This window comes from Diceros bicornis, chromosome 36 (genome assembly GCF_020826845.1).
Source record: "Diceros bicornis minor isolate mBicDic1 chromosome 36, mDicBic1.mat.cur, whole genome shotgun sequence".
Lineage (NCBI taxonomy): Eukaryota > Metazoa > Chordata > Mammalia > Perissodactyla > Rhinocerotidae > Diceros > Diceros bicornis.
Genome location: NC_080775.1, coordinates 29,530,635 through 29,554,062, shown reverse-complemented (window position 1 = coordinate 29,554,062; position 23,428 = coordinate 29,530,635).

The window sequence follows — 23,428 nt, the reverse complement described above, 5'->3', positions numbered from 1 at the left end:
AAAACATAGCAAAAATGCAATGAAGTATTTTGTTAAGGGTTTGAACTTCCTGGCTGTGGAAATCAAGACAATGTTATGAGCTTGGTGTTTTGTTAACGTTTTAATCTTTAGTTTTCCATAGAGAAAGTTCACAACATTGGAGAGGATATATTATGAGAAATACTTTTTTTAAAAAAAGGACAGAGTCATGGCAGCTTTATTCATAATAGCGAAAAGCTGGAGACAGTTCAAATGCCCATCAGCAATACCATGAATATACATAAATTATAGTATATTCACGAAATGGAATACTCCACAGCAATAAAAAAAAGAACGGCTGCTAAATGTAACAACATGGATGAATCCCACAGACATGATGTTGAGAGAAAGAAACAGAAACAAAAGATTACTGCGTGACCCCATTCATATGAATTTCCAGTGCAGACAAAAGTGATCTCTACTGATAAAAGTCAGGGGGGCTTCCTCCTGGCTTCTAGTTGCTACTGTTGAGAAAGCAGCAGCCAGTCTAACGGCACTTCTTTTGTAAGTGATCTTTTTTCTCTGGCTGCTTTTAGGATCTTCTATTTTTCTTTGGTTTCACTGCGATTTTTCAAAATTCATCCAGGTTGGAATTCACGGGGCGTACTGCATCTGAGGGTTGATGGCGTTCAACAACTCCGAGAAATTGCCCCTTTAAACAGTGCCTCTTCCGCCTTCTCCCTGTTATCTCCTTCTGGAACTCAAATTAGACATTGGTTACACCTTCTCACTTTATCCCCCTTGCTCTTAACCTCTCTTTCACATTTCCCATCCCTCTTCTCTCCAGGTTTTATTGGTTTCTTTAGGTTTAGTCTTCCAATCATTTTTTTCTCCTCATCAGCTGTGTCTAATCTGCTATAAAGGCAGTTCATTGAGTTTTCAATTTCAATTATTGCTTACTTTAAACATGTTAAATGAGTTATCTCTGCCTGACATTTTCAATATCTGAAGTATTTGGGGATTTATTTCTGTTTTCTGTTGTTTCTGGTGAATTTTACCTGTGACGTCTTTCCTTGAGTGTTTTGTGAATTTTGCCTGATTGTTTTGGAAAGTTATCTGTAGGAATTCTCTGAGGTCTGATTTGAAGTTGAGTCCCTCCAGAGAGGATGTGTCCTTGCTTCTCAGAGTCACCAACCCTAGACCATTTTCAATTAGATTGTCAGCCTGAGTTCTTCTGTACCACCCAGGTAGTATGAATTTAGACCGCTGGCTTGTGGTTACAAATTTTCAGGGGGAGGAGAAGGATTTATTTTCCCCCAATCCCAGTTCAAAGTGGAGACAAGTTTCCTTTCCGTCCTCTTCTGAATATCAAGGTTTCCTTCTCATTCCTCCTTACCTCAGGACTGTAGCCTAGAGGGTTCCAGATAACCAGGGGTCTCCTACTAGATTCTCCCTTGGGCAACTCTATGCTTTATCTTCTGTCCTCTGAACCCTATGCAGTTGTTAAAGCAGAAACTCAGCATCTCCAGGGTTTGAACACACACCTTCGGGGCACACGTGAGATTTGGTATTAGTCTGCCTCTCGGGACTCCTGTTTTCGCTTCTTTGGGGTTCTGCACATTCCTTAATTTAGTGCCAGCTCAGTAATGCATTTAAATTAATGGGAGGTGTTTTTTCGACATTTAATCTAGTATTTTAGTTTTTAGTCAGGGTATCTTATCCACCATACCTCTGGAAACAGAAGCCCCACACCACTCCATAGAGGTTGATTATTTTCCACTAGGTACTAAGCCTAGAGTTTCAGTAGTGCTCTGATTTAATCACTGCATAGTTCTACAAGCTATCTACAAGCTACTATTAGAAGAAATGATTCTTTCCCACCTAGCATCAGAACTGAATTAGGCAGGCAACTGAGACTTATTGGGGGAATGTTTGAGTGGTAGAAAGCCACATGATGTTGGAATTACATCTTCACATTTTACATCAGTTCAAACATTCTTCACTATTTCCATTGTTGGAACAGTGGGAAGCTTGGAATGGGTTTTATAATGCAATCATTCTTCCAAATGCACAACATGGCACCAGTCCGAGCACTTGTAACCATCTCCAAAATGAGCAGAATGAATCCAAATTCTACTGTAACAGTCTGGCCTGTGGGAAAATGATTTGTTGATTTACAGGGATGGAAGGAGACCATTAAAGTTATTGTTCAAGTTTGTTCTGTGAATTATCTTTCCTTTCCCTCCCTCCTGCTCTTTCTTACTTCTTTCCAGAGTATAGCATATTTTTATTAAAGTCACTGGTTTGGAAATTCCATTTAGAGACCAATAACAGCATTCATAAGTCAAGCAAGATAAAACAATACATCCTAGATAGTCATTTTCCAGAATTAGAATTTTCTCTTTTATAAGGAATCTGTTTCTAAACAGTTATTCTATGATTATAAGTCTGGAAGGCAATCAGATTAGGAAACATGAAAAAAATAACTTTCATAATAATTCTCTTTAAATGGGAAATGCACAAGACATAATTACTGTTAATAGTATTCTTTTAAAATGTCTTCTTTTTTATTCTTCTGGACACCTGTGAATTCACTGCCTACCCATTATTTATCCCTTACATCTACCTGTGTTCTCCTCTCCCATCTCACTCTCTTGCTTGCCCACCCCCCAAAATTACCACTATTCTGAATTTTGTGTTTATCCTTCCCTTGATGTTTTAGATTATAGTTTTGTCCAATACCTTAGTATTTGTCAAAAATATATTGTTTTGTTTCATCTGCTGTTGAACTTTATCAAAAGGATATGTAGCCTTCTGAGACTTGGTCTTCATTCAACTTGTTCTGAAGATTAATCATGTTGTCGTGTATATCATTCATTGTCACTGCTGTATAATGTGCTATTGTTTGAAAATACCAGTTTATTTATCTTTTCTCTTGTCAATGGTCATTAGTGTTGTTTCCAATTATTTTTTGCTATTCTGAACAGTGCTGGTAAGTACACTTTTTTTTTTTTTTTTTGGTGAGGAAGATTGGCCTTGGGCTAATATCTGTCACCAATCCTCCTCTTTTTGCTTGAGGAAGATTGACCCTGAGCTAACATCTGTGCCAATCTTCCTGCACTTTGTATGTGGGACACCACCACAGTATGGCTTGACCAGCAGTGTGTAGTCCATGCCCAGGATCCGAACTTGCAAACTCTGGGCTGCTGAAGTGGAGCGTGCAAACTTAACCACTATGCCCCCAGGCTGGCCCCGTAAGTACATTCTTATATGTCTCTAGATACATATGTGCAAGAGTTTGGGGGACTTCTTACCTAGGAGTGGAATTGCTTAATTATAAAATGTGCAAATATTCAACTCACAAAATAATGCCAAACTGTGTTTCAAAGTAGTTGCACCAATTTCCATTCTAATCCTTAGTATGTAAGAGATCTCTTTCATCTGCTCACTCTTCAATATTTGGTATTGTTAGATATATTGATTTTTGCAAATTGAATGGGTAAAAACAATATCTCGTTTGTGGTCTTGATTTCTTTGATTCTTGAAAGTTGAGCATTGCTTTGTGTGCTTATTGGCCATTACATTTCTTTGTGAAATGCCTGTTCATATGTTTTGCTCAGTTTTCTATTGATCTGTTTGTCTTTTCATTATTGTTTTTTATTGCTTTGTAGAAGACTTTTAATATATTCTTCATAAGAAAACTTTATTTGTTATGTCAGGCAAATACAGTCTCTTAGATGTAGTTTGTCTTTTCACTTCTTTTAAGTATAATCTTGAATAAACAAAAAATGAGTTTTTTCCCACCTAAAATGTGAAACATTCATTCAACAAATAGCAGACATTCATTTTTGTGCCAACTGCTGTTCCAGGTGCCAGGGATACTGCTGTCAACACAACAATCAAGATCTTCCTTTTGTGGAGTTGACTTTCGGGTGGGCTCATTCTTGCCTCCACCATCCAACAATTTGTGGGAACTTTCACAGCTGTTTCTGTTTTGTCCCTATAAAATGGAGTCTGTGATTCTCACTGCTGCCTTCCTGATGGACTCTAAGCAGGTAAATTGGAGGCTCTTTCTGATTTGATGGAGGTGGCAGGACTAGCATGCATTGTCTCATGTGCTGTCACAGGCTTTTGCCTTGCATTCTAGCTCACCCAAGAACGTAATGAGCTGTGTGACAGTGAGCTCCTACTCTCTGCAATGCTCCATGGACAGTGTTCAAAGAAACAAATACTCTTCGATAAATTCAACCTAATACTCTGAATACTGTTTCAATGTTTGTCTGCTGAAAATTCTCTAACTGAAAAAGAAAAACCTCATTGAGCATCCTGATTGTGGCACATCCACAAATGAAATGTTGGCTCTCTCTGGGCTTGGATGTCTCCCCTGTCATGTATGTGCGTATGTGTGCTTGAATGAGGTAAAATGATGACAAACTCTGGGGCTGGCAGACTAGGAATCTGAGATTTTCTCTTTTCTTTGGAAACGATCACAAAGGTATTCTGTAGGGGAAATGTTTTCTTAGCTTTTGCCACCTACATATCTGCTCTTGAGAATAAAAGGTGCTGCTCCTTGAGTAGCTTGGGGTGTCAGTGAATTTTCCACGTTTGACTTGATTCATTGGCACTCCAGAGGTGAACAGGAACAACTGCCTTTCTCATGAGTGAGAGTCACACACAACCACAGCTACTACTAACAGTAAACATTTATTGAGCATTTACCTCTATTCATAAGTGTTTACTCTTTTCACCTTCACAACAACCATAGAGGCAGCTGTTATGATCCTCATCTTACAAAGGAGGAACTGAAGGAGCTGAGGTCAGGGTTGTGCACTGTGTCATCTTAAGGCAGGAAGGACCCCCTTCTCCCACCTCTGTCCACTGGGGGAAGCCACTTCTTTACACACCCCCTGACAGTTCATCGCAGTTGACTCAGCCTGCGTGAACTTTAGGGACAGGGACTTTGGCGCGTGTGGGAGTCTGCTGGGGGGCAAGTGATGGCACCGCTGGCAGGATGCTGCCCGTGGACCTCTCTGTGGGCCCTGAGGACAGGAGAGGGCCCTGAATCCTGATTCCCCCACGCCCCTCTCCTCCACCCTCCAAAAGGGTGTCAATGAACTTTTTTTTGACCTCCTTTCAACTAGGCACTAAAAGAACTCTGGGCCTTGCAAGCCGGCCCCAGGGGAGGCTGGAATGATCCGGCCAGGGGGAGAAGGTTCAGAGAACACTAATCAGTTTGGCATTGGGCCTGATTCACGCTAACATTTTCTGAAGCACTAATTGCCTGGGCCTTCCTCCTGCGGCCTCCCGGCCGGATCAGCCTGATGAACGGCCGCCTGGCCCAGAGGGTCCGGCTTCGCTGCCTCAGCGTGTGCCCGCCCTGCCCGGCGGCGGCCGCGCGAGCCCCTGACCGGCCCCCGCTCGTCTGGAGGTTTGATTTTTCTCAGGCACTGTCACCCAGCTGCTCTCAAACATGCTGTGTCATTTCGAGGGCTTAGCACTAAGCAGATTTACCGCAACGCCATAATCACAAAGAAGAAAATGAAAATATCCGTGATTAAAGGCACCGAGAAACTCTTCATTTGCGTTGTTCTCTTTATTAGTCTTTTCGGTATTGTCGTCTTCCACTGTGAATAAGATTTCCTGTAGCAACCGGCAGCCCGGAAGCCAGGGTCTCCACTTAGAACTGGTTTACCTTAAAGCATGGAACATTTTGACTCTGTCACTTTTACTGCTTTTGGCACAGAGTGCTGGTTCTCTCTGCAATGCAGACTTGAAGTCCGGGCTCTAGAAAGGCTCTTTTCCAGCTGAGCAAGTCCCTGCAGCTGGTATGTGCAGAGGCCGGGAGCTCTAGGAGACTTTCCCTTTCGGTTTACTGGTACTATCGACTAGAGTTTATGAAGTTCTGTCTGCACGTGATGGTGCTCCAGAGGTTAGCTTTACCTTCCATCCAGGAAAAGATGCTCGAGTTCTCCTTTTGGGATATTCTAATTTGTAAAGTATTTGCTGAAGATAATAACACAGGAATTTGCCAACAAGTGATGGTTAAGGAATGCTTGATAGAAATGGTTTAGTTAATTGAGGGTTCTGGAAAATAAGTTTGGCATAATCACTCAAACCAATTTTCAAAGAATTAGAGTTCCAGACATAGCAAAAGTGGGCCAAAACCCATGCAACCATTCCGTGAGGAAATCAGGAAACATTTGAGGAGCTTGTTGTAAAAAGCAGCTCTTTCTGCACATGAGTAGAGTTGAGGAGTGGGCTGGCCCAGTGAGGTAAATGATTGCTCAGAACTTAATGATGACCATCAAGAAGTAATTATTTGATGAGGGAGAGATTTTGGGAAGCTTGGAGAAAAGTGATCCGTCATCCTAGATTTTGTAATAGCCAAGAACAGGATGTGGTAGGCAAGCCATTCCAGGAAATGGAGTGGTTGTCAGAGCCTGGGTTGCAACTACAGGAGGGCGGCATTACCCAGGGGTCCAGGGAAAAGGCTGCAGGAGGAAGTAGCAGAGCATCAGGGCCTCAGGGAGACCCTACAAGGAGAAACTTAGGTTGTTAGTGGGGCCCCTTCACGTGCCAGGCTCCATCCAGATCCTGAGGACTGGAGAGGGATGGACAGGGCCACTGTCCCAGATGAGCAGGGACACTGGGACAGGTTCCAGGACAGAGATGAAGTAATGAGGCAGAATTGGGCAGGGAATGGACATTTCCAGGGTAAACAGACTTGATGCAGAATGTGCAGGGAGTCAGTCCAGTCCTAGAAAGAGCCCAGTGGCAGCAGATGCATGAATGATAATGAACACAGTTCATTTCCAGGACAGTTAGGAGTCAGGCCTGACTCGGGGTGGGGGGGGCTTGTGCTATGCTGTGCTGCTGCCTGAACTTCTCCCCACAGGGCTGGGGGGGCTTTGGGTGGGAGCTTCAGCTGCTGAAATCGGCCAGCAGTAGGGGCAGAAAATCAGGCAAATCATTACAGAGGAAAGAACACCAGGCACAACCTAAGGCAGGGCTCACCAACTCAAATGTCTGCAAAGGCCAGGAAGTAAAGAAAATGCAGGAGGCGAGCCTGCCCTGATGGCCTAGTGGTTAAAGTTTGGCATGCTCTGCTTTAGATTCGGTTCCTGGTCATGGAACGACCCCACTTGTCTGTCAGTAGCCATGCTGTGGCAGCAGCTCACGTAGAAGAACTAGAAGGACCTACAACTAGAATACACAACTATGTACTGGGTCTTTGGGGAGGGAAAAAAAAAAACACAGGAGGCAGTCAGATGCATAAGATGATAGGAAGATGGGAGCAAATGGGAAGCTCAAACTCAAAATTCTTTAAATAACACATTGGCCAAATCCACTCTTGTGTTCAAGCCAGGACCAGACTCAGCCTGTGGACCACAGTTCACAACTCCCAGTCTCCAGCGGGCTCAAGATTTAGGAAAACAAAATCTAAAGATTCAAGACAATGATACCTGGACCCTAAGACCAGAAGCTCTAAAATGTGAAGTAGAAATGAACTATTTACAATATAACCGCAAATGAACCCAGGAGGGAAAAAGGGAGAAGACATCCAGAGCAAACGTGTGGTTACAGAAGTAACCCGTCTACAAGTTCATGTTTTCAGTGGGCGGCAAAAATGTGGAAGTGAGGGGACTTGACCAAAAAGGAATATAACAAAAAGAGTGGCATAAACCTACCAAAGTCAGAGCGGAAGGACAAAGGCTCAGACTGAATTGAGACCCGCAAAGATGCCAAAGGCAAGAAAAGGCTCTTGGAGCAATAAGAAGAACAAAGAAGGGACAGATCCTTTGCCTGTGGCTTGGAGGAATGGTAACGGTAGACAGAGAAAGCAGATAGAAACAGAAGCAGCAATTCCTGTTTTCCTTCCTTCTTTATATTCAGGAGAATTTCTTCATACCTAGTGCTGCTCTAGTCAAGTTCAAATATCCTCTGTAAGTACGGGACATCTCTCCTTTCTCCAGGGGTACCAGGGCTGGGGTGTAATGCACCCCCACGCACCCACCTCCCCCGCCCCCACTACCAATGCTCTAACCAAACACTTGGGCACCATCTGAGAGAGAGCAAAGCCACTGACGCAGCGCATGGACTCAGGCAAGGTCCTCAGAGCCTCTTCTGTGCCTCATCCAGCCTTGGCCCCTCACAGTCCCTCCCTTTGTTCAGCAGATCACTCGTGTGAGGTCTGAACTTGCTGGTTCCCTGACCCGCTGGAGGGACTGCGCACACGTGATGTGGCACAGCGGTTCTTAACCCTGGCTGCTCATCAGAATGGCCAGGGAGCTTGTAAAAACAACCAAGGCTGGCCTGCCGCCCCACACGTGGAGGCAGACTGTCTGGGCCCATCTTTTTATTCTCATATGTAGTCAGGGTTGAAGACGCTGGGGGAAGCAAGCTAGATGTCAGTCAGAAAGAGTCCTTGGGTCCATATTTGCCATCTACGTGAGCAGGAAAGTAATTAGTCCCTCTCTGTTACTTTCCCCATCTGTAATGTGGGGAGAAGAGCGCTGACCCTGCCTGGTGTAACAGTTTGTTGTGGGTCTGCTGAGATAGCATATGTGAAAGTAACTCGTGAACTGGATAATGCTCTTTGTATAATTATTACTCCGGGCTTTAGTACCTAGAGGGAGCAAGGTGAAGGTTCAAAGGAAACCGAATGGTCACCGTAATGAAGAAGGACATTATTGGACATATGCAGCCTCATTCAGGCCCCTTTCTCCCAATTATTATGCATTTTTGCACAGCCAGTTGAAATATAAAAGGTTTGTTAAGGCAATATTTTCATGGAGAAAATAAAACCAAGAACATTCAGATCTCCTTCATGGAAACATGTTTAAACTTATTCTATTGTGTCTAGATGGTGAATGTTTCTAGGATGAGTACAGAATGTTAATTCCATCGTGTTCTACTAAGTAAAACAAAATGTGTTCAGGTTTGGAGAGACACTTAACTCAGGATTTTATAATTGTCGTCACTTTGTATCTCAATATGAAGACCACCTTAAGGTTGACAGATTCTAACATCTTATGTTTCTTTCTGTTCTCTTTGGACTTAGGTAAAGTTTAACAGTTGAAATGAAGATATGAGAATTCCTATTTTAGCAGTAGCAAGGAGGACTAGAAAACCATAATTTAAAAATGCACTATATGCTCAGATCTTGGTCTCTAAATACCACTCTCCACTAAAAGGACCCAGGGCTCCTAGGAGAAATAGTTGATTCTAGGTATAGGGCAAGGAAAGTATACCATGAGCCTGGAACATCTTATTGTGCCAGACAGCAAGGAAATGCTCAAGAAATGATGGAGACACGTCAAAATGACACAGAGGCCAACCTGCAATGGCTCCCACTGGCCAAATCTGGGACATTTTGAGCATCAAAATATATAATGATGTTAACAGATTATGACTCAGTGAGTAAAATAACAATGTGTGAGTCTACACTCATATAAGTAAATGATCAAGGGAGAAAAAAAGCTCCTCCTTACAATAGAGTGCCAATTCATAAACGTAGAATGAATGGTGGGGTTAGAAAAATCAGCATTTGACAGCTATCACAGTAAGAATTGATTCAAGCAAGAATCATCAACGAATGCTTAAAGTAGTGAGTAAAAGTTTGATGAGGCAGGGGATATTTACATAATCTAGAAATATCTCCCCCCAAATTACTTATTAATTACAAAGGGAAAAGCAACAATTTTACAGTGGAAAAACCTGACCAACACCATGTTAATCACGGCATCAGTGTTAACACACCCAACATCCAATCTGACAGAAAGTCCGATAGGCTCTACCTCCAAAACACATCCAGCCAAACCGCCATCATCTCCCTGCGAGAGGTTGCAATTCATCCCTGCTTCCCCCTTGTCCACGTAGAGTCTACTGGCAGCACAGCGGCCAGAAAGATACGATCCTCTTAAAATGTGAGTCAGATGATATCACTTCTCTGAGCAAAACCTTCTCAAGCCTTCATCTCACCTGGAACCGAAGCCCCGGTCTTTACGACGGCCACAGGCCATCAGGGTCGGGCCTCATGTCTCCAACCTCCCAATACTGTCACCCTTGCTTACTCCACACCCACCTCTTTGCTGTCCCTTGAGTGCATCAGGCACGCTCCCATCTCAGGGTCTTGGCACCTGCTGTTCTTTCTGCCTGCCACAGTCCTCCCCCAGGTATCTGTGGAGCCTGCTCCCTCTTCTCCTTCAAGTCTCTGCTCAGACGTCACCTCTTCAATGCAGCTTTCCCCAGAAACGATTTAAAATCACAACTACCCTGCTCTCCCAACCTGGCCATCCTGCAATCTTCCCTGCTTAATTTCCTCCATATCTGCTAACACTTTCAAACATACCGTGTGACTAGTTATTTACTTTTGTTAATTATCTGTCTCCCACACTAGCATTTAAACTGGGAGAAATAGATCCCAGGAACCTAGAACAGAGAGGACACAAGACATATTTGTTGAATGTTGAGTGAATATATACTGATTATGTACCTACTTTGTATCACCAGAACTGTGCTAGGCAGGGCATGGAATACAAAAAACAACAACGACGACGACAAAAAACAAAATTAAACTAAACAAAAAACATTTGCCACGGTCCCCAGCTCTCCAGAACCTACAGTAGAGTTGGAGAAGTAAAGGGAACACAGAGGAGCACTAGCGCACTATCAAGGGCTAAATTCTTGGAACCTTCTGCACACCTGAGCCGGGTTCCAGGAAGGGTGTTCCCAGCGGGCAGCCTTCCAGAAAAGGTGAGGAGGCTGGCTTGGGCGGGCAGCGGTGAGAGTCAAGGAGAGTGACAGCCCAGGCACAAGGAGACGGTGCTGAGATGCTTCTTCCAGGACCAGCGGGGGAGGGAGGCCACAGGGAAGCAGGAGCCGGGTGGCAGAGCGTGGGTCAGGCTAGGCTGTGGAGGGATTTGCAGCTCTCGGGGCCCTTCGCGTTTTTATGCCCCTCAGCCTCTCCTCCCTGTCCGTGGCTGGGCTCGCTGTCTTAGTTTGCATCCCCCGGGAACACCCCTGAGACAAGGATTTGAGGCTACTGTCGTGGAGTAATGGGAGTAATCTTAGGAGGAAATGAGACAGGAAGGGAAGGAAGCTGATCCTTGTGCACAAATGAACGGGATACGAGGCTAATCCTGCCAGGGGCCGGCGGGAAACGGTGTGGAACAAGGCTCAGAGGAGTCTCCTCTACTCCCATTCTTCATATAGGGGGCTGCTGGGGTGTGCGGCGTCAACTCCCTGGCACCCGCCCCGAGCAGAGCCCAGGAGACAGCCGCGGGATGGAGAGCTGCAGGTGCCCGGGGGGGGGGGGGGACCGCGGGCGTGGACAGGGGCAGCGAGCAGCCGCGGCTGGAGGTGCGCGCGGCATCGGCACAGCTGCAGCTTCTGTGTCTCACAGGAAGTAGACGGGTAAGCGGTAGAAACCGTAAGCATGATTTTTTATTTTTTTTTAGTAGAGGGGAGTAAGAATTCTCTTTGCACCACTGCGATGCCTAGCCCAATTTAGAATTCCTATGAACCCAGTCCCTAAGACTTAAAGACACAGGACGAGCTGGTGCTTCGAGTAAAGCAGACCCATGGGAACCTGCTGGTCACTGTCGTGGTAGTTTAGTGACATTCTTCCTGCTATTGACTCTGTAAATCAGCGACAATATCATCAAAGCTTTAAACAGCATTCTCCTCCATGGGACTGAGTGTGGAGTGAAGACATAAAACGCAAGCCGTACCCCAACTCATTCACAAGGGCAAATGGCACTCGTATTCAGTGTTCAAACTCAATTCCATAATTTCCAGGTAAAAATGGAAAGCAAAACCCACGGTGTCCTGGCTGACAGTACATTTTTGAGAAGATGCAAACAAGATCACGAGGCCTCGGGCAGCTTCAGGCGGAAGGGAAATACCCTTGACCGCTGGCTTCCTTTGGAACTATTTTCAGAGCAGAGGAAAGGAGAGGGAGCCGCATGTCGCTCGGCAAACGGTGAGGGTAGAAGCTTCGAAAGGAGAAAGAGCAACGGCTTTGTGAAAGAGGGGGACAGTCTCCGCAAGGAAGAAGCAGGATTCCGGGACCTGCCGGCCCGCGGCCCTGCCTGCTGAGTGGGGACACCCTTGGACTCTGGAGGTCTGTCAAAATCGTTTCCATCAGAAGCAGCCCCACCTTCCACCTGCTGTAACCCGAGAGCACCGAGGCACTGCTTGTTCTGGTGGATTTTTCTTGACTCCTGGACCTGCCAGGAATGCGCCTTTGGGGGCAGCCGGCCAGGCCTGAGACGTGGGAGGCTGAGGCATGTCAACAGCTGCTCGGGGGCGGGCAGCACATTTTAATTGTCTCGGGGCAATTACCATAGAATTTAGTTTTTCCTTCTCTTACCTTTCAAGAAAGTGGTGAAAAGGGACCCTTTATGGTCCTCTTTGGGAATTCAGTGAATGAGTCGATAATTAGGGCCATTTACTTAATCCAGGAGGAGGAACATGTGTTGTCTTTCTCCTCAGGGACGCCCGTGAGGCCCTGCCCAGGGATGTGTCTCCCTCCTGCCCGCGAGTCCTGCGCGCACAGCTGCCCAGGAAGAGCCTCTACTCCTCCCCGCGCCCCGGGCACGAAACGCGGTTCCCCGAGGGAAGGGCGCGGCGACGCCGATGCCGCCGTGTGCGCCAGGACGGCCCCCTGCACCCCTTCCCCGCCGCAGTTCAGGGCCTCGGGGTTCAGGAGAGGGTCTTGTCCTCAGGCGGCCACCCCGGTGCCACCAGGCCTGGGCTGGGCTCTCCCCACTCCGCAGGCCTCCGGGCCCTGTCATCGCCCGTCTTCACGTTCAGGATCAGACAAGCACCCTCTCGCTGGTGCTCGGGGGAGCCCCGGGCTGGTTTTATAGGGAGAGGCAGGGAGGCACAGAGAGATTGGGAGTGGGTTAGACGCGCACAGCAAGATTCAACGTCCGGGCTTTTGGCACCAAACCCAGGACACTTCCCATTTTACTCCAGTACGCACCCCCACCCCCGCCATCCCACAGAAACCACCATTTTACAGCACAAACCTGCTGTCACGTATGAACAGGAAAAGGAGGGAGTTGCCCCTCGCCCATCCCTGTACAGGCTGTCTTACCCAAGGAGGATTCTAAGGCCAGGAGTGATTCCAGGTGGGAAAGATGGTGGTGATGACAGCGATAATGGCCACCATCATTGAGCACCAAACAGTCACAAACCTAAGCGATTTATAAGCACTTTTTTCGAATGAATCCTTTAAATAACCCTATGATTTAAGTAAGATAATCATCTCCATTTAGACGTGAAAAGGCTGAGGCTTGGTTAGATACCATGCCCTAGGGCCCAAAGCCGGTAAGTGGTCAGCCTGGGCATGGCCTGCCCTTTGGCTCTGGGCATCTGTCTCACCACCAGTAGCTGCCTGCCCTCAGGCTGCAACCTGCAGACCGCCCAACTGGTAGACCCGAAGTCCTGCTCCGAGTGAGGTACTGCTTAGGAAGTACTGTTGGGTGCTGAGCGCCATGCTAATCACATTCCGGTATTGACTCAGCCCTCAACAGTTCAATGGACTGTGAACTATTGCGCCCCGGTTTTACAGGTGGACAGCCTGAGGCACAGAGTCGAAGTAACTTGCTCAAGTGGACAAGCTGTGAGGGCGAGCTGGGGTCCAGAGTTGGTGATCCAACCACACCACTCATTGCTCTGCTGCAGACATGGCAGGTGACAGCCTTCCCTTCACTCTCAGGGTCAAAGTGTGAATGAAGGTGGGTCCGGGTCAATAGAAACCCTGTTCAGAAACAAGGTACTATTTTGATTTTTTTTTTTTTTTAAGGCAGAGGGTTCACTCTGGCAGGAACTTGAAAGAGCCTCTGCTTGATCTGGCCTCAGAAGCCACTGGAAGCATTCTGCTTTTGGAACTGGGCAAGAGGGCAGTGTAGACATATGTTTTGCTAACAGTGCTGCTGGCAGCGGGATCCGCATGGGTGTCTGTTCCCAGCACATCTTGTGCTGTGCCGTAGGAGGAGGAGAAGCCTCTGGCTGTGGTAGTGATTTCCTGCTGAGACGGGAGCCGTCCAAACCTGCTGGCATGGGATCTTCAGAGAGGGCCAGAGCACATCCTTCTCCAGCACCTCACTTTATGTATGACTCGGATTGTAAAGGGTCGTGTCTACAATTGATATTTTCCTCGTCACTATCCAAACCTTCTCCTCTTCAGCCGTGAGCTCTAGCAAAGGGAAGCAGTCCTGTCCCATTCCAGACCCGTAAGGTCCGCGGACCTGAACCTGGACAGTGACTCATGGATTTAATGGGATACATGGAGTGTTTTCCTGCACACACCACAGACAGGTACGCACACAGAATCCAGGAACTCCATTTCTTCAGAGCCAACCCTGTCTTCCTAGGATACCTTCTTGCCTTCCTCAGTAATGACTGGGAGCCATTTCCTTTCCTTGATGGAGAAAAAACCTACATTGTAGAATGCCTTTAATGGGCCATGTATCGTGTGAGATGCTTTCAAAGTATTGTCACATTTATTCTGCACAGAATTGTCTCACTTCATCTTCACAGAAATCCTTTGCCCTGGTAGTCAGCATTCCCAGTGTACAAACTCAGGGAGGTTAAGCAACTTATCCGAGGTCAGACAGCTAAAAAGTGAAACCAGGAGTCAAGCCCATGTCTTTTTGACCACATCCCTACCACCCTTGCGGGCCTTCTCAAATCTCTAGCCCAGAAAATAACTTTCCTACACACCATCCCTCCACATGCAAGGGAGGTGCTTAATTAAAGCTTATTGAGAGAATGAATAAATGAACAAATGGTATCTTTTTTACTTAACACTCACTTTGTCATAAGCTTCTCTGTGAATCCCCATATCGGGCCATTCATCCATTCTCCAATTCTTAAGATTTCTCCCAAATGCTTATCTATGCTGTACAACAATTGCTTTAGTGTAGAATTTCAACAGACTTACACTTAATTTTATTTTTTTTCACTACTCATCTGTCCCTCAGTTGAATCTTTTGGGTTAACCTGCTTTGCTCTCACTTATCCAAGTCAACACTGACAGGATTGCAGACCTGGTGGACCTCCAAATCTGCAGGTCCAGAAATAGACTATGAAATAAGCAAGAGTGTAAGTCAGTTGTAATCATGATACTATTAATACCCAATGAATGGAATTCTTAACACACACCACTGTTGGTCAACCATCATGTTGCATCATTCACGTAGTTTAGAGTTACAGAAACTTCGAGCATAACTTGCCCAACATTTAAGATCTCCCGCATTTGTCGTAAACTCATTGTCTGAAGCTCCAGCAAACCTCAACATCCATCTCCTACTATTACATATGCCGTATTTACTCTTTCATTTGCAGTGATTGATGAAAATAGCGCAGTGTTTGGTCTGCTCAAAATTCCATAGTTTTCCACCCCCAAGTGTTCTCTAAGTCCTACATTTTCAAAACTCAAGTTTCTGCGGAAACTTGTCATTCCCTTCTAAGTAGAGGGAAAAAATTCTTTCTGCTCATGGCCCTGTTTAACTATGAATCAGTAACATTTCCTTATGAGACGATGGAAATGAGGAATAGTTAAACCTGAAGTGTGCTATAATAGCCCAGCGATAAATGCCTCCCAAACTCTTGGGTTGTTGAGGCTTAAAGAAAAGGTAAAAATGAAAGAGAAAAGTTTACCTGGCTCAATTTTTCTAGGAGTGTGTATTTCTGAATGTTAATTAACTAATAGAATCGCATTAGGTCAGTCCAATCATTAAACACTGATTAGTGGGTAAATGCAACTTTCAAATGGTGTTTTAGAATTGAGCTGTTCCCTCCCACAGTGGGAAATACAGGGCTTCTTCTTGGTAAGCTTCTCATGAAAAAAGGCAATGATTTTCACAGAAATCAAAGAAAACATTCACCAGCAACACCAATAATTAACTTCTTTTCTTCACTCTCATCTCCCGAGAAGGGTGCATTTAAGGGAAAATTGTCAAAAGACAACAAAGAAATCTAGTAGTGTTGACATCACAGGCTTCCAGGACTTCCCAGGAGAAGATGCCTCTTGAGGTTGAAAAGACATTAGTTGGGTAGACTAATTCTCAAGAGCAAACTAATCAATATTTGATAAGAGCTAAAGCTGAGACATGTGAAGCTAGGAAAAGCTCATCTCACCCACCCTGCTGCCAAAACAGCAACAACAAAGATCCAGAGTTGATCTATAATAAATTTAAATATGTGCTCAATTTTAATTAAATTCATTCATTCATTCAACAAAATTATTCAACTCTACATAAGGCACTTTTTTAGGTGCTGGAGGTATAGCAAGGAACAAAACAGAGTCCCTGCTCCAATGGCGTTTATGTTTTAGTGGGTGAGGAAAAAAAAACATATATATATACACACATACATATGTAATATACTATATAACATACAATGTAATTATTATATATTACATTAATATACTATATAATAGCATATTACATTATAGGTAATTTAATAACTATGTATATAATTATTATATAGATATATAATATATGTGTATGTATAAAATCTCAGATAGTGATAAGTGCCATGGAAAAATATACAATAGGGCAATGAGGATGGGGGGCGGAAGAAGGAGATGTTATTCTTTCATGTTGGAGGGTTCAGAGAAAGCCACTGATAAGGTGACATTTGAGCAGAGCCCTGAAGGAAGGGAGGAGAGAGCCGTGCTGATCTCCAGGGAAGACTGTTCTAGGCAGAGGGAACAGGGGCCAGAATCTCTGGGGGGCAGGGAGCAGGCCCTGAAGCAGGAGCAGAGGGAGCACAGGAAAGAGTGTCTGCAGATGAGGGCAGGGAGGTAGTGGGGCCAGAATAGACAGCACATTGGGGGCCATTGTAAGAACTCTGGCTTTTACCCTGAGTGAGCTGAGAAGCCACTGGAGGGTTATTAGCTGATGAGTGACATGACCAGATCTACTGAAAACAAATGAAATAGAACTGCTCTGACTGCCGAGTACAAAATAGACCCAAGGGTGGTGAAAGCAGGAGCTAGGAGCCCATTTAGGAATGTTGTGCAATAATTCAGGCAAGTGATGATACCAACTGCTGCTGATAGGTCAAGCAAATGAAGACCGAAAACCGACCACTGGATTTAGCCATGGGGGAGCCCTGGTGATGTGACCAAGAGCAGTTCCAGGGAGAGGTGAGGATGAAAGCCTGACTGGAGTGTGTTCAAGAGAAGATGGGAGAAGAGGAGTGTAGACCCTCTTTCAAGGGGCAGAGGCGTGATCAGTAACAGAAGTGGGATATGGGGCCCAAAGGGTGTGCTTTTTTTTCTTTTTGTGGTGAGGAAGATTAGCCCTGAGCTGACATCTGTTGCCAATCCTCCTTTCTTTGCTGAGGAAGATTGGCCCTGGGCTAACATCCATGCCCATCTTCCTCTACTTTATGTGGGACACCACCACAGCATGGCTTGATAAGCGGTGCGCAGGTCCACGGCTGGGATCCGAATCCGCGAACCCCGGGCTGCTGAAGTGGAGCGTGCAAACTTAACCACTATGCCACCAGGCCGGCCCCAAGAGTGTGCTTTTAAGATGGGAGAAATACAGGAAGTTCATATGCTGAGGAGAGTGATCCAGTAGAGAGTGGGAAAAGTGATTTCACAGGACACAGGGAGACAGAAGCTGGAGAGATGTAAGGGGGATGGCTCTTCTGTACCACCGGAGGGGTGGAGCTTAGATAGGTACTATCATAGAAGGTTCATAGTTATGGGAGAGAAGGCGGTGTAGGCAGTGGGTGGGCAGATGAGGTGGTGAGGATTTGAGGAAACCGTCTTCTGATCATCTGCTCTCTTAATGGAATAGGAAGTAAGGTCGCATACACACAAAATCAGCAGAGGGTGAAGATGGAGAAGGAGAATTTGGAGATGTCCAGAGAGAAGAGAAGTTGTGAAGTAGTCTCCCAGGAGAGCAAAAAGGTAAAGGGACAATAGAACCGTAGCAGGGATTTCCAGGCATGCTAAGGTCCTAGTTGATATTAATGGCTTGAATCTGAGGTGACACCAGTAAGATTGGTTGAGCGTTTTTCTCCAACTACATTCAGATAGCACATTCAAGCACAAAATAAGTGGAGGGTTGGATTTAACTAGAGTTAGGATTTTTCTCAGGGGAGCAGGACACAGGGTGAGAAGTCATGGAAGTTGAGAGTGCGTGGTTGAGAGCTGCAAGTGAGTGATTATAATTCTAGGTCATAGATCTGAGCTGTGTGAGGTAGGAAGAGAGGACATAGGATCAATGGATCTGAAGTCTCAATGGAATCAAAAAATTGTTGGAGTTGGGGTACTAGAGGGAGTAAACTGTAAAAATAGGAGAGTGGGTTGCTTGGAGGCAAACTTACCTCATCTACTAAAGGAAGGAAGGAAGGTGTATTAATTTCCTATTATTGCTATAACAGGTTATCACAATTTATTGGCTTAAAACAACACAAATATATTGTTTTACAGCTCTAGAGGTCAGCGTTCCAAAATGGGCCTCAAAATCAAGGTGTTGGCAGGGCTGTCTTCCTTTCTGGAGGCTCTATGTAGAAATCCATCTCCTGGCCCTTCCCAGCCCTCAGAGGTCACCCACATTCCTTGGCTCATGACCCTCTTCCTCCATCTTCAAAGCCAACAATAGTGGGTCAAGTTCTTCTCACATAGCATCATTCTGACTTCCTTTCCGCTTCCCTCCTCCACCTTTAAGGCCCCTTGTGGTTACATTGGGTCCATCTGGATAATCCAGGATACTCTCTCTATTTAAGGTCAACTGATTCGCAACCTTAATTCCCCATTGCCATGTAATGCAACATATTCACAGATTCTAGGGATTAGAATGTAGACATCTTTTGGGTAGGGGGGGGAGGGGGTAGCTCATTATTCTGCCTACACAGGAGAAGTGTAGTTATTGGCAAAGACAAGGTCTAGGTATGACCAAGAGAGTAGGTGGCTAAAGTAAGGTAGAGGACAAGATCATTGGAGGAGAGAGGGCCAGGAAATGAGAGGCTAGGATATTGGAAGGAGTATCTGCAGAAATATTGAAATCGCCAAGAATTATAATAGCAATAGTATTGGAAAGAATGATGTTAATCAGGAAATAAAAATCATCAAGAAATGGAAAGTAATGACCAGGGGATAAGGTACTTGCATTGACAAGCTGTTGGGTGAGAGGTGGAAATAGATGCAACTGAAGTTGGAGTCAACGGAGAAGACATTTTCCAAGCCCTGCTTCTCTAGAAGACTCATAAAAGGTAACAAAATGACAGAGAATTCCAGAAATGCAGAATTCCCTTATTGCATGTCTCAAGATGAGCTATCATAACTATAAGGTATTGTCTTAAACTTTTCAAAACTTTTAAACGCTATCTTCATATATGCTCAACTGTGAGATGGAAACAGGAAAGTCATATCGTTCCTCTTTTATAGTTTGGAAAATAAGGGATTAATTGATAGTAAATAAGTGCAGACATTAGATCTATCCTGTACCCATTCAGTTACTTAGCTAAGTTATTGAGGATATTGTGGGAAATACAAGAGAATATAGCATATAGTTTCTTTCCACCAAGAGACTAAAATCTTGGGTCAAAAATCCCTTTGAGAATCTAATGAAATAAAGATTTTTGTCCCTAAAAAGGCACATAGGCTTACACACAAAATTTTACTTGTACGTTCATGACATCCCAGCTTCCCTAAAGTCCTAAGGGGTCCATGCATCTCAGGATAAGAACCTCTTGTCTAAATGCTGAGATAAAACTATACACAGGGGGCTGGCGCAGTGGCGTAGTGGTTAAGTTTGCATGCTCTGCTTTGGTGGCCCAGGGTTCGTGGGTTCGGATCCCAGGCGTGGACATACACATTGCTTGTCAAGCCATGCTGTAGCAGTGTCCCACGTACAAAATAGAGGAAGATTGGCACAGATGTTAGCTCAAAGCGAATCTTCCTCACCAAAACAAAAACAAAAACAAAAAAAGCTATATACAGTAGAAATGAACTAACAACGTAAGTCACGTGGGAAGGTGTAATTGGGTGTCAAATGAGTGATACGAAAAATAGTACTTATGAGTCCTGAAGAGCAATACATCACTGAACTTGAGAATAATTATGGAAAGACTGCATAAAATCTTGAAGAATTGAGGTGATTGTATGGAGAAGGGGAGAGTGAGAATTTCAGGTAAGAAGAGGCAGAGAAGAGAGAAATTGGGAATTAGCTTGGAATGTTTGGGGGACAGTGAACAGACCAGTCTGACCATCTGTGAAATGTGGGCAAAATGACTTCTAAGGTATATTTGTAAAAGAGAATTAAAACTCTTGGTGAAAGGACCCCCCCCAAAAAAACCCCATTATTAATATGGTAGATGGATTTGTTTCAGGATGAACAGTGCATAAAATTATTATTGTAATTGATTCAGTAGGGATTTCTAAATGTGTACCATAAACATTTTTTAATAGTCGATCTTTAAAAGAAAATATTGAAGCAGAAAAAAGTAACTTTCTCATATTCTGAGTGAGTAGGTTCTCATAAGATCATATAAGAGCCATTTGAATATTGCATTATTTTCTGTGATTTTTAGATATCTTTTAGCTATCTTAGCTTCTTCTGAAAAACTGATTTGTGAAGACAATACAAAGGCCTTTCTTTGTGACTGGGATAAATAAGGCTTCCATTACTTCAAGAATTGGTGTGAGATCCCAAACTCACCTTAAGACTCTCTTTTCCCCAACTTTTGCTTTCTACAAAATATGAGTTGTCATGTGGAAGGATGTAAGTAAAAATGTCCATACATTGTGGATGCTTTGATAGCATTTAGAGAAAGAGTCAAATGTTTGAAGAACACTTAATATCAAATGGAAAACAGATGAATGACGATAAATAATGCTATCTATAGCCCTGAGTTGCCACGCTGGAATCTAAATCTGAGACATCACAGGGAAAATTTTGTGCACGACTCATCAAAGGACTGAATTATACCAAAATGAGATCCAGGTTAGGAATGTGGAGACTGTGGAGAAATCCCCTGAAGTAGATTTTTCTGATCTAAATCCCCCTTGGCAATATAGTCATAGACAGTAATTATGAGAATTGCAGAATCATTGAATGTTAGCACTGGAAGGGATCTAAATGTCCTCAAGTCTGCTCCCTAACTGATGCTTAAATTTCCTCTCCAACAATGCCATCCTCTTCTCTAAGTAAACACATCTGGAGATGGGCAGTCAGTGGTGTGCTGGTCAATGCTTAACAACTGGAGTCCCAAAGGAAAAAAAAAAAGACTCTGACTTGTAGCATTTGCCAATTTCCATGGTGTAAATACTCCCATGATGGCCTGTTCAAGCTACCAAAATGACATCACCATTATGTAGTTATTTCCAGCATATGGATACGGTAGAAGAAAATAACCCAGAGCATAGGTAGTAGTAAAGCAGTAAAATAATTAGGAAGTGATGAATTTTGAATATTTTTCCCTTTTTATAAATGTAATTTGCTTAATTATAATGTTATAATAACAGCTGCACATAACAAATTGGTTCTTGTGAGCCAGTACAAGCCAGCTCCAGCACACAACTAGCAACAGCCCTGGAAAAGGACCTAGGACCACCCTCCGCATGAAGGACCCTCAGCAGCTCCCAGTCGATGCTGACTCCCCAGTATCGCCACCCGAGCCTTCGGTCCTTGGCCTGTCTTCTTTGCTTCACTCCCATTTCTCTATAGTTTCTTCCAACAACAAGCACCATACACAAAAATAAACTCTAGATGGATTAATGATCTAAATGCAAAATTAAAGCTGTTAAAGAACTGGGAGATATATAGATGGATATTTTTATAAACTTGAGGCAAAATAGACTTTTAAGCATGACATGGAGTCCAGAAATCATGAAAAAAATAAACAGACTTGATTTAATCATTTAAGACTTCTGTATAAGAAAATATTTCATTATAAAAAAAGTTCAAGGAAAATCATAGAATGGAAGAAAATATAAGCACCATATCTAACAGGTTAGTAGTCAGACTTTATATAAAATCTCTTAAAAATCAAAAGGAAGAAGAGAAAAAATTCAATCAAAAATGGGTCAAGGATACAAACAGGTAATTCAAAGAAGAACCACAAACGCCAATAAGTATATAAACAGATGCTCAAAGAAGTTCACAATAAAATAGTGAGATACTTTTTTTCACCTAACAGATTAGTAAATATTAAAATGTTTGATAACCCCAGTGTTGGGGAAGATACAGGAAACAGGCAAACACACTGTTGGTAAAAGTGTAAATCAGTGCAACCTATTTGGAGAGAGAAAAACAGCAATATCTAAAAAAGAAAAATAAATTAAAATGCACATAACCCCTGACCCAACAGTTTTGTTATGAATTTATTTCAGTTTTTAAAAATGCACTAAGATAGATGTTCAACAATGTTTGTCACAGCCTGGAAGTAACTGCATAATATTAGAAACAAAAAATGTTCTCTAATAAGAGAACTTGGTTAGGGGCTGGCCCGGTGGCACAAGAGGTTGGGTGCGCATGCTCAGCTGCGGCGGCCCGGGGTTAGCTGGTTTGGATCCCGGGTGCGCACCAATGGGCTGCTTGGCAAGCCATGCTGTGGCAGCGTCCCATATAGAGTGGAGGAAGATGGGCACGGATATTGGCCCAAGGCCGGTCTTCCTCAGCAGGGGAAGAGGAGGATTGGCAGATGTTAGCACAGGGCTGATCTTCCTCACACACACACACAAAAAGAACGTGGTTAGAAACTTATGGTGTGGCCACAGAATGCAAGGCCATTAAACTGTTAAAGCTCTGTACCTGCCAATATAAATGCTCTCCAAGATATACCATCGAATGGAAGAAGGTGTCAAGCATAGTGTTTAGAATTATCCATTTATCTAAATTTTAAAGGCTATGTGTATATGTGTATGTTTGTATAATCATGTCTTTTTCTGGAAAGAAACAAAGGATTAACTGTTAACAGGTGTTACCTTTGGGTAGAGAGACTAAAGGTTAGAAGATGAAAAAGGTTTACTTTTCATTTTCTATCTTTTTATACTTAAAAAATATACCAGGTTTGTGCATCACTTTTATTTAAAGAATAAACTTTGTTTTTTTTTTTTAGAAATTCATGAGTGTCTTAGTTCTGGCTCTCCAGAAGCAGACCCTGAGACAAGGAGTTGAGTGTGAGGGTTCATTTGGGAGGTGAACCCAAGAAACATGAGTAGGGGATCCAGGAAGGGAGACAGGAAAGGGAAGGCTGTCAATCAAGAGTGTGTTGTCAATCAAGTCACCACTGCGGGCACCCGGAAACTCTGTGGTCCACTGTAAAACTCGCACCTCAGAGTTAACCCACCAAAGACAAAGGAGCCGAGGTGTATATCCGTTAACTCCTGTGGGTCACTGATGGAAGTCTTGTCTGGGGCATTCATTCCACGGCTCATCACACAGAGCAAGCTCTTGTGGCTGCAGGAAGCCTCAGGCAGAGTGAGGACAGCCTG